Source organism: Sapajus apella, unplaced genomic scaffold, assembly GCF_009761245.1.
Source record: "Sapajus apella isolate SASKATOON/1434 unplaced genomic scaffold, GSC_monkey_1.0 scaffold7, whole genome shotgun sequence".
Classification (NCBI taxonomy): domain Eukaryota; kingdom Metazoa; phylum Chordata; class Mammalia; order Primates; family Cebidae; genus Sapajus; species Sapajus apella.
The window spans coordinates 45877055-45887583 of record NW_022436947.1 but is presented as its reverse complement, the minus strand read 5'-3'; the positions used below and the strand labels follow the sequence as shown (position 1 = coordinate 45887583).

Genomic DNA, 10529 nt, shown 5'->3' with positions numbered 1-10529 from the left:
GACATAAGCAAATGATAATATAAAAATGTAGAAAAATACAAGAAACAATTGCATGACTAGCTACAGAATGAATGGCATAACATTAAATATAAAGCATTCAAAAAAAAAGTTGCTATAGTTTGAAATAGTCTATGAGGATTTGAAAAATTTTGCTCTATCCAACGAAGGTATTTTTGGGGTTGGTTGGCTGTGAGTCCAAACCAAGGTTATAGAGATAAGACAGCATGAGACACAAGAAAGAACGTTGGTCAGATTTAGGAAACTTTAGCCTCTCCTTAGCCTGACTCTGCCATCAACCATCTATAACTTAAAATGACTCATTTAGCTTCTGTGGTCCTCCACCCTCTGCCACAGATAAAAGGTCAAATGAAGAATCTCTTCTGCCACTTCCAGTTATTCCATTACTGCCTTTGTCTGTTCACCATCTCCAAACCAAGATATCTCTTGTCACTTGCTAAGGAAGCTTTGGACCCTACACCTTGTGCTCTTAAATCAAGCTGACAAATGCAGGATCCCCTGGCTACTTTCTTTCTATGGCTCTATGTCATGTCAGATTTCTGTATGGGCTTAGCAGCAAGGTATGTGATTGTAAACCTAGATTTCCCATCACAAAAGGATTTACCATGCAGTTAAATATGCCCAACTTACAGGGCTAACCAAATGCACAGGCCTTTTTAATGTCCCTGATGGTGGCCTCGTGAGCTCACATTGTCATATATTTTTGCAAAATCTCTAGAAGTGAGATATTTCTGCATTACTTTTTCTTAAAGAGGATCCTGCATTCAAATTGCATAGGTTCCAGGTTCAACAAAGCTTAGATCTTCTCCTTGTCCTCATATACTTCTAAGTTTCCTACTGTGTGACTAAGGGGTGCAAAAATCTACAAAAGAAACTCCCGAAGACAAGAATGTGAGGCACACCTCTTGTAGGTCTCCTGTAAAAGGGAAAGAGGAAGAAAGGATTACATTCTATTCGTTTTTATCTTTCCGTTTGGTCTTTATTGACTGCCAACCTCTTAATGGAGGGCTGATCCCTGTTTTTCACCCCATGCCTGCCCTGCCAAGGCCATGAACTGTGGATTGAGGTTTTACATAGTGGAACGCAGGTACTATTTTGGGGGGTTAGCATTTTTAGGATGGTTTTTCTTCTGCATGGGGTCCTTAACAAGCTTTATGGTATAGAAAAGGAAATAACGAGGTCCCCAAGTCACCCAGAAGGAAGATTAGACGTCAGAGGTTGCTTTATACATAGGATGCCCTGTCCCGATAAACATCCCTCAGCGCGGCCGGAGCTACGTCTAAATCCATGCTACTGGCAGCCTCCGCGCAGCAGGGATGAACTTCTGCACGCTCGGGAGTTCTGGCGTGCGCAGAGGGAAGGGGGGCCGGGGCTGGGGGAGGAGATCGGAAGGGGAAAGGTAATCCCCGGAGTTTTCAGCATCCTCTTTTTAGAAAGACCGAGTCTCTCCCAGGACAGCTGTTGCGGTCACACCACAAACTTAAAAGCCGCCCTCCTGTTTAGAGCGTGCCTTTCCTCGCCACCCGCGCCTCCCCAAAGCTCCAGCTGGTGCCTAGCTCTCCGCCCGTCCCCGCGCGGCGCTCGGGGGAGGCAGCAGCGCCCCCTGCCTCCCAGCCTGGCCCCTGCGGCCGCGGCTTCCCGGCTCTGCCAGGGCTGCCGGCGGCTCCGCTGCTCAGCCAGGGCTGCGGCTCAGAGAAACCCGCGCCGGTGTCCCGGGTCGCCGTGCCGCTGGACCTCAGCCTTCATCCCGTTCCTCTCTCCCTGTACAGGCACCAGGCAAAGAGAGAGGGAGAGAAGAGTTCACAGCAGGTAAGTCTGGTGTGGGTCACCTGCTACTCCAGTGGGAGGGTGTGCTGGAAACCACGGTGCCAAGCGGAGAGAGCCGGGATTTGGGGGTGGCTGTGGGTCCGAAGTGAGGTTGAGCAGGATCTGGGGAGATAAGGAACCATCCTGAGACAGAGAGGTCTCCCGGAGCGGACAGAGAGTGGGCGCCCAGGGGAGCGGACGGAGAATCGGTGCGCAGTCAGCGCGGCGCCGGCGTCCGCGCAGCACGAGGGGCGCAGTCCCACCCCGCCTCAAGCAGCGGCGAGCCTGCTCCTCCCGAGCCTCCGCCTGCCAGCACCGCACAAAGTTTTCCTCCCAGGAACTTTGCTCTCTCTAGCTTCCTCGCTCCCCCACACCCCTCCCGGTCTGGGCAGCGGACAGCGCCTGTGAACGTGTACCGGGCTTCCGCCGGCTGCAGGTTCATTTGGAGAGGCTTTGGTCGGGAACATCCGGGAGGACTCTACCAAAGGGCATCTGCGCCCTTGCTCGCTGCTTTCCCTGTTGGTCTGGGGCAGAGGAAGGGGGCAAGGAAGAAGGAAGAGAAGCGTGGTGGTTTTTGTTGTAGGGTTTTGGGAGAGGAAGGGGCGACGCCTTTTTCCTCCCTGGGAAATCGCGACGCTCGGTCTGATGGAAGGGTGCACCCTTTTCGATTTAGAGGGAAAGTTAGAGTCAAACAGCAGCCACAAAGCTGGCTGTCTGAAATGCGGTTAAGGCAAAACGCTGGAGGGATCCCTTTGTAGTAGTGGGCTTGGCTCGCTCTGGAAAGGCCCAATTTAACTCCTGCTGGGCATTTAACCAGGAGTGCAGTCCCCTGAGTGCTTCCTCCCGCGTCCACCCAAGGAGCCCCGAGTTAAAGCGTTAATGGGCTGCTCTGGTAGCGCACGGGCGATTTCGGCACTGCTTCTCCTCTTTTGACTTGAGTTCAACCTCCCGGGCTGCGTTGCTTTCCCTCCTTCCCGGCGCAAGGAGGGAACTGGACAGGAGCAGGAGACGCTGCGCGCAGGCCGGGTGCTCTGGGATCCAGGGGACTGGACTGGAGCCGCGCGCCCGCAGCTGGGGCGGCTGATGGCCGGGATTCCGAGTTATGCAGACAGGAGTTGAACAGGCGAACTTCCAGCTATTTTGCCTCCAGAGAAGCGGTAATAAAAGTCAAGCTTGTCTACGTGGACTCTTATTCATCACCAAAACCCTACCACTTCCACCTTAGCTTAGTGCCATTTGCATAGGCAAAAGAAGAGGGGAGAGGGCCCAAAGTCTGGTTTAGCCTAAGTTCTCCTGAATGTGTGCGCAAGGTGGAGGGGGGCGGTGGCGGGGTGTGGGTGCGCGGAGAGGAGGGGGAGGATTCCCTAACAGAGAAGGAGGGGTTGGGGCGGAGGTAGAGGAGAGGTCTGAGACATCTCCTGGGTCTGGTGCGGCTGCTATTGTGTAACCATGGCAACCGCGGGGGCAAGGGCGGTCAGAGCCTTCCCAGTTCTGCACGTGGAAAGAAAAATGTGAAGGGCGGAGAAGGGAGAGAGCCACATGTCATCACTCCAGTGATGCCTTCCCTTTCCCTTTCCCTTCTCCTTTCCCTTCTCCTTCTCTGAGGACAGACAGCAAGGAGGATGCGCAAAAAGATCGGGGCTGGGAGTGAGCAACCCCAGCTGGCCACTGCTTTAACCCACTCCAGTCTTAGAGTCTCTGAGACTCGCTCCAGCAGCTAAGGTTGGTCAGGGAAGCCATCGCTGACGGGCCCAAAGTGATGGCCCTGGTCAGGGAGATGGGAAAAGACCTTGGCTCTAGTAAGGGAAAGGCCAGGAAACACAGGAAGGTGATGTGGGACAAGATAAGAGTAGGGTCAAGGGCTGAGAGACAGTAAAACAGTACTGATTCGGATTGCCAACATTTCCAATGGAATTTGCCCAATTGTGAAATGAAACATTGCTAGAGAAGGGAAGAGACATTTATCAAACACCTATTGTGTTCCAGGTGCTGTGAACTTTATCACAATTAACATTCCTAACAATATGATACAAGTGTCATCATTCTCTTATTCTTTCCTTTTTTGACAAAAAAAGAAGATAAAAACAGAAATTAAAAAAGAGTTATAAATGGGTGTTGCCCATTTGTGCTTTTATGTTCTTAACATAGAATCATACTTCTTTAAAAAATGTATCGATAGGGGAATAAGCTAGGTAGTTATCATTTTAGAGATGATAATAAAGGAGATGCAAAAATGTTGCTTGATGTGCCCAAATATAAGCTAGTAAGGGACTGAGCTGAGATAGGAGCTGTTTTACCTGGGTGTTAGTCTTCCTTCAGAAACTTCAGGCAAGTTGCTATGACCCCGCTCAACGGGAGGGCTGACTAAGGTCAGTTCTGATGCTATGTCTGTATCTGCTATCATTTACATGTGGAGAACATTCAAAAATTTAAATGCAATTCATGGTTGAGGATGAGTATGGACCACATTAAATCTATAAGCCCAGAATTATATGTATGTGATATTAATGATCTATTTATATCTTCAGGTTTCATTATTAGTTTCTTTAACAATGTTCATAGAAGAAAAAAAGAAAAATAAATTATCAAATAGAAATCGCATGGTTGTGTTAAGGAAATTTCCTGAGATTGGCTAAGTTTTCCACTGTCTACTTATTGTCCTCATGACTTGAATACCTAAAAATTTACTTCGTATTTCAGCACCATTGATTCGCTTTTGTAGTTCACTCTGGTAACTTTCCTGCTGACTCTTTGAGATGGGAGGTTAAGAAAAAGTGTCTGGCAATGTAAAATGTTTCGGAATTATTAGGAAACAATAACCACACTAGCAGAAACCAAGGATAAAAGATAGAAAAGTAATTGCTGTGGCTTTCTTTTGCCTTTCACTAGAATTGCCTTAATAGGTTAGTCTTTACTAAGATTTGCTTTATATTTTGCAGAGAAAAAATACACAAAGAAAAACTGAATTTGCAAGCTTTCTTTTATGTATGGGGAGGGCTGGTAAGCGTGGGAATAGAATTTTTTTTGGTGGCAGGGAAGGTCAGGAATATAAACAACTAGAAAGGCAGAGGAAGCACATCTTCTACTGTTTCCGACAGGCTAACAGATTAGACTTCAGGTTTGAGCTTGAGTCACCAAGCCTATTTACCCTCATGTATTTTTTCTTTTCTAAAACTAAGAAGGATATTGCTTGGGGTTGAAGTTAAATTAATTCAAGAAGTTTCATAGTCGCCAGTTATTCTTCATGCTGTGCTCTCATTCTATTGCATGGACATTTGTTAACTATCAAAAGGTTATCGTAAACCAGAGGTGTCTCTGAAGATAACTTCTGAGACTAGCAGGTATCTCTGTGTCCCAGTGTCTGTTTACTGCATTAATAGAGCTACTGGGCTAACTCACTACTATTTTTATTATGCCTGTGTAATATCAAATTTTGCCTCTCAAGGGGAAGATATTCCAATTGGTGCCAGTTTAATGAGTAGTATATCTTCAGGTTGTTTGTTATAGCTTCATTATTTTGGAAAAGCAAATGTTGACTCTGAACTTTGCTGTTCTGTCTGAGCAGTTTACTGCATTGCTGACACATGTTTCTTCAGAATCATTCTTGACATTAGTAAATAATTTGCTTAATAAACAAGAGTAATCATAGGCCTGTTTTGAAAAGTTCTTGTTATGCTCCCCCTCAACACCAGGAGCTGTACAGGGTACTTAAGTAAAGTAGTATTTCAACACTCCATACCATAATCCTTGAAAAAAGAAACAAATATTCACATTTGTGGAATAAGTCATAAAAACAATAATAATGATGATGATGATTTACTATGGGCAATAACATTGATCACATTCCTTCCCGCCTGAAAACGTGGTTTTAAAACAATTCTCTTTCTCTAGGAAACCTTGGCCAAAATCCTTTATTTTTATATATTTGCCATACTTGTCAAGCTAATAGTCTGTTTTCAATCATTTGTGTTCTTCTTTACTTTTTCTGTTGTTATGAATCCTAACTAGATAATAAGAACCTTGAGGAAAGGAATTTGTCTTCCCTAACTTGTTATACCTTCATATTGTTCAATGCTGAAAAATTCTACATACCATTGAAGTATAACCAATTATTTAAATAGGTAATAGTGATGTTGGATCTTTTTATTGACTGTAAAAATCAAACTAAATATTTGGGAGTTTATAACTTACTTTCTCTGAGATTTTAGCAAAAAGTATTATTTCTAATATTAGGGTTTTACCCCCTCATTAAAAAATTGTAAGAGACTGGGAGTTTTATGATAACCCATAGCATAAAGGAATAGTGTAATGATCATGTTAGATAGAGTATATAAGAACACTAAGTAAAAAAATTATGTAAAAGTTATTTTTATAACGTTTACAAGGACCCATTAATAAAGATATTTATCCATCATCTATGCCCATGTTAATTCATCTTAAAATACCTAAATAATAACTAAAAAAAAAGATAAAAGATGAATTAACCAAGGAATACACTGATAAACAACTGTAATACTTTTGAGGTTATTTTCAATTATATAAATATTACTAGACATTTTTATATAATATAAACTATTAAACATCTTTACATAGGTAAGTCCTTTTAAAAAACTGACATTATAATGATGCATACTGTTTATATTTGTGTTTTAATAATTTTGATGATTTTAAATCCATCATTTTTAATGTTGAATGCTTTAGATCCATGTTCATATTTAATAATTTTAATAGCCATTAACCAGGCCATCTTTAACCAGCTTGCTAATCTTTCACTGATCAATTTATTCAGTTTGCTCACTTGTTTGCAAAGCTCAATAAGCTACAAATATTACCTTCTTCTCCCCTCCTTTGTCCATACTGTACTCTTTGGAAGGAAGTCAGTATGCTTAGCCCACACTTCAGGAGTAGAGAGTTAGGCTTCTCTTCCTTGAGGGCAGAATAGGTACATGCATTACTTGAAATTATTCTGCATGGAAGAGTTGTCTTTTCTTCCCTACTTATTAATTTATTCAATCACTTATTTATACTAGCATACTCTCATGGTTATTTATTTTATACTTGTGTTATAATAAATATTACTTTATTTATTGCTAAAATTTTTCTAGCTTTGGCCTCTGGGAGCTCTTTCAATTGGCTCCTCTGTCTTTTCAATACATCCTTAGCAGTGTGTGTGTGTATGTGTGTGTGTGTGTGTGTATGTGTGTGTGTGTGTTGTGAACATGTCTTTATTTTTTGGCATTTCAAGATGCTGTAGGCTCACCCTGCTTCAGTCCTGGAATGAACCATTTCTCCAAGAGAACAATATTAGAAAACAAGATTGGCATGGGGTAGCATTTTACACTGGATAAGCCTGAGGAGCCCTGTCTCACTATCTCAACCAGGTAATCCAGGTCAACATCAACAGTGGCAAATCATGTTGATAGTATATGGCCTTGATATTATTGGATTAAAATGACAATTTGCCTCTGTGATCTTTCCCACTAAAACTCATATCTTCAATCTAACCACAAGAAGAAACATCAGACAACTTACACTAGTGTATCATTCTACCAATACCTGACTAGTAATCTTCACATCTATCAACGTCTTCAAAACAAGGAAAGTCATCACTTCTCAGCACAAGTGAACAAAACCAAACAAAAGCCTCACAAGAAGCAAGGAAAGTCTGAGAAACTGTTGCAGCCAAGAGAAGTCTAAACCTGAAATGATGTGACAGTTAAATGTAATATAGTATCCTGCATGGGACCCTGCAACAGAGTAAAAAAATGTTAGATTAAAAGTAAGAGAATCTGAATAAACTATGAACTTTGGTTATTGAAAATGTGTCATTATTAATTCATTAATTGTAAACAATTGTCCAGACCAATGTAAAATATAAATAATAGGGAAAATTGGGTGTGGATTATGGCAAAATTATCTGTACTATTTTCTCAATGTTTCTTTAAATCTAAAACTATTCCAAAAAATAAAATCTATCTTGAAAGTCATATGTAAATCATGTAGTGGAAAACTGCTAATAGTGAACTGTTCTCTGGTGTCAAGATTAATGTACGTATTAGTCATTTTCATACTGCTCTGAAGAAATATCCGAGACTGGGTAATTTATAAAGGAAAGAGGTTTAATTGACTTAGAGTTCCACATGGCTGGGAGACCTCAGGAAACTTATAATCATAGCAGAAGAGGAAGCAAACACATTCTTCTCCACCTGGCAGGAGGAAAAAGAAGTGCAGAGTTAAAGAGGGAAAAGCACCTTATAAAACTATCAGATCTTGGGAGAACTCACTCACTATCATGAGAACAGCATAATCACCTCCCATGAGGTCCCTCCCCCAACACACAGGGATTACAATTCAGATTACAATTAAGGTGAGATTTGGGTGGGGACACAGCCAAACCATATCATTCTGCCCCTGGCCCCTCTCAAATCTCATCTTTCTTGCATTTCAAAACACAATTATGCCTTCCCAACAGCTCCCTGAAGTCTTAACTCATTTCAGCATTAATTCAAAAGTCCAAGTCCATAGTTTCATCTGAGACAAGGCAAGTTCCTCTGCCTATGAGCCTGGAAAATCAAAAGCAACTTAGTTACTTGCAAGTATAATTGGGGTACAGGCGTTGGATAAATGCACCCATTCCAAATGGAAGAAAATGGCCAAAACAAAGGAGTACAGGCCCCATGCAAGTCTAAAATCCAATAGAGTAGTCATTAAACCTTAAAGTTCCAAAATGATTTCCTTTGACTTCATGTCTCATCTCCAGGTTATGCTGTTGCAAGAGGTGGGCTCCCAAAGCTTTGGGAAGCTCTGCTCATGTGGCTTTGCAAAGTATACCCCCTTCCTGGCTGCTTTCACAGGCTGACATTGAGTGTCTATGACTTTTTTAGTACAGTGCAAGCTGTCAGTGGATGTGCCATTCTGGGGTCTGGAGGACAGTGGCCCTGTTCTCACAGCTCCACTATGCAGTGCCCCAGGAGGAGGCTCCGGCCACTACTCCACTACTGTGTGGAAGCTCTGATCTCACATTTCTCTTCTGTACTGCCCTAGCAGAGGTTCTTCATGAGGGTGCTGCCCCTGCAGCAGACTTCTGCCAGGACATCCAGGTGTTTCCATACATCCTGTGAAACCTAGGCAGAGGTTTCCAAATCTCATTCTTGACTTCTGTGCACCTGAAGAACCAACACCAGGTGGAAACTGCCAAGGCTTAGGGCTTGCACCCTCTGAAGCAATGGAATGAGCCTGTACCTTGGCCCCTACAGCTGGAGCACCTGGGACATAGGGCACTAAGTCCAAGGCTGCACACAGCAGGGGGTCCTGGATCTAGACCATGAAACTATTTTTTTCTTCTTGACCTCCAAGCCTGTGATGGAAAGGACTGCTGTGCAGTCTCTTGTATGGAGAATTTATCCATTGTTTTCATGATTAACATTTGGCTCCTAGTTACGTATGCAAATTTCTGACACAGGCTTAAATTTCTCCTCAGAAAATGGGTTTTTATTTTCTGTTCCATAATCAGATGACAAATTTTCCAAACTTTTATGCTCTGCCTTCTCTTGAATGCTTTGCCACTTAGAAATTTTTTCGCTGGGTAACCTAAATCTTCTCTCTCAAGTTCCAAGTTACACAGATCTCTAGGACAGAGGCAAAATGCCACCAATTGCTTTGCTAAAACATAGCAAGAGACACCTTTGCTACAGTTCCCAAGAAATTTCTCATCCACCTAAAACCATCTCAACCTGTACTTTATTTTTCATATCATTATAAGCATTTTAGCCAAAACCATTCAAGAAGTTTCAGAAATTTCAGACTTTCACATCTTCCTGTTTTCTTCCGAGTCCTTCGCACTGTTCCAACCTCTGTTTGCTACCCAGTTCCAAAGTTGCTTCCACATTTTCAAGTATCTTTACAGCAGCACCCCACTACCTGGAACCAATTTACTGTATTATTTTGTTTTCAAGCTACTATGAAGAAATACCTGAGACTGGGTAATTTATAAGGAAAGGTTTAATTGATTCATAGTTCCATGTGGCTAGGGAGGCCTCAGGAAACTTACAATCAGGGCAGAAGGGGAAGCAAACACCTCCTTCTTCACATGACAGCAGGAGAGGGAAGTGCAGAGAGAAGGGGGAACAAGCCCCTTGTAATACCATTAGATGTCATGAGAACTCACTATCACGAGAAAAGCATGGGGAAACCCCCCCATGATCTAATCACCTCCCATGAGGTCCTTTGTACAACATATGGGTATTACAATTTGGATTAAAATTCAAAATGAGATTCGGGTGGGACAAAGAGCCAGACCATATCAATGTCTTTTAATTGAATGCTTATTTTTTCCTCTACTTCCATATACCACTCTGCTGCCATTTTTTCTGTTGATAATAAGTACTATCATAATAAATAAATACTGTAAATTAGCTGTTATAATTACTTATTTTTCCTAATAAAATTACATATTTGATTTACTAAAAACATTAAGATTTCAAATTATGATTATAATTATAGGCCCTCATGCAAAAAATTATATTTATTAGTCATCTCTAGAAATCAATCTTAAACGTTTAAAAATATGTGCATTTTTCTACTTCTGTCTTTGCTATTTTAATGATGTTGACAAGACCCATCATCAGTGCCAGATGTTTTAAATTCTAGACAATGATTATGCTTCCAAAATTCTTGCCAAAATTACTGTATGACTACTTAACTCT

General features: G+C 42.2%; 1 protein-coding gene across 3 annotated transcripts in view; it reads left to right on the top strand.

The window, feature by feature from the left end:
• The first annotated feature begins 1634 nt into the window (after positions 1-1634).
• Positions 1635-10529, top strand: part of SEMA3D (semaphorin 3D) — a 201416-nt gene continuing 192521 nt past the window's right edge. For all 3 annotated transcript variants that reach the window (XM_032276475.1, XM_032276474.1, XM_032276473.1), the window contains exon 1: positions 1635-1827. The gene's annotated coding sequence lies outside the window, so the exon portion shown is untranslated. The remainder of the gene's footprint in view (positions 1828-10529) is intronic.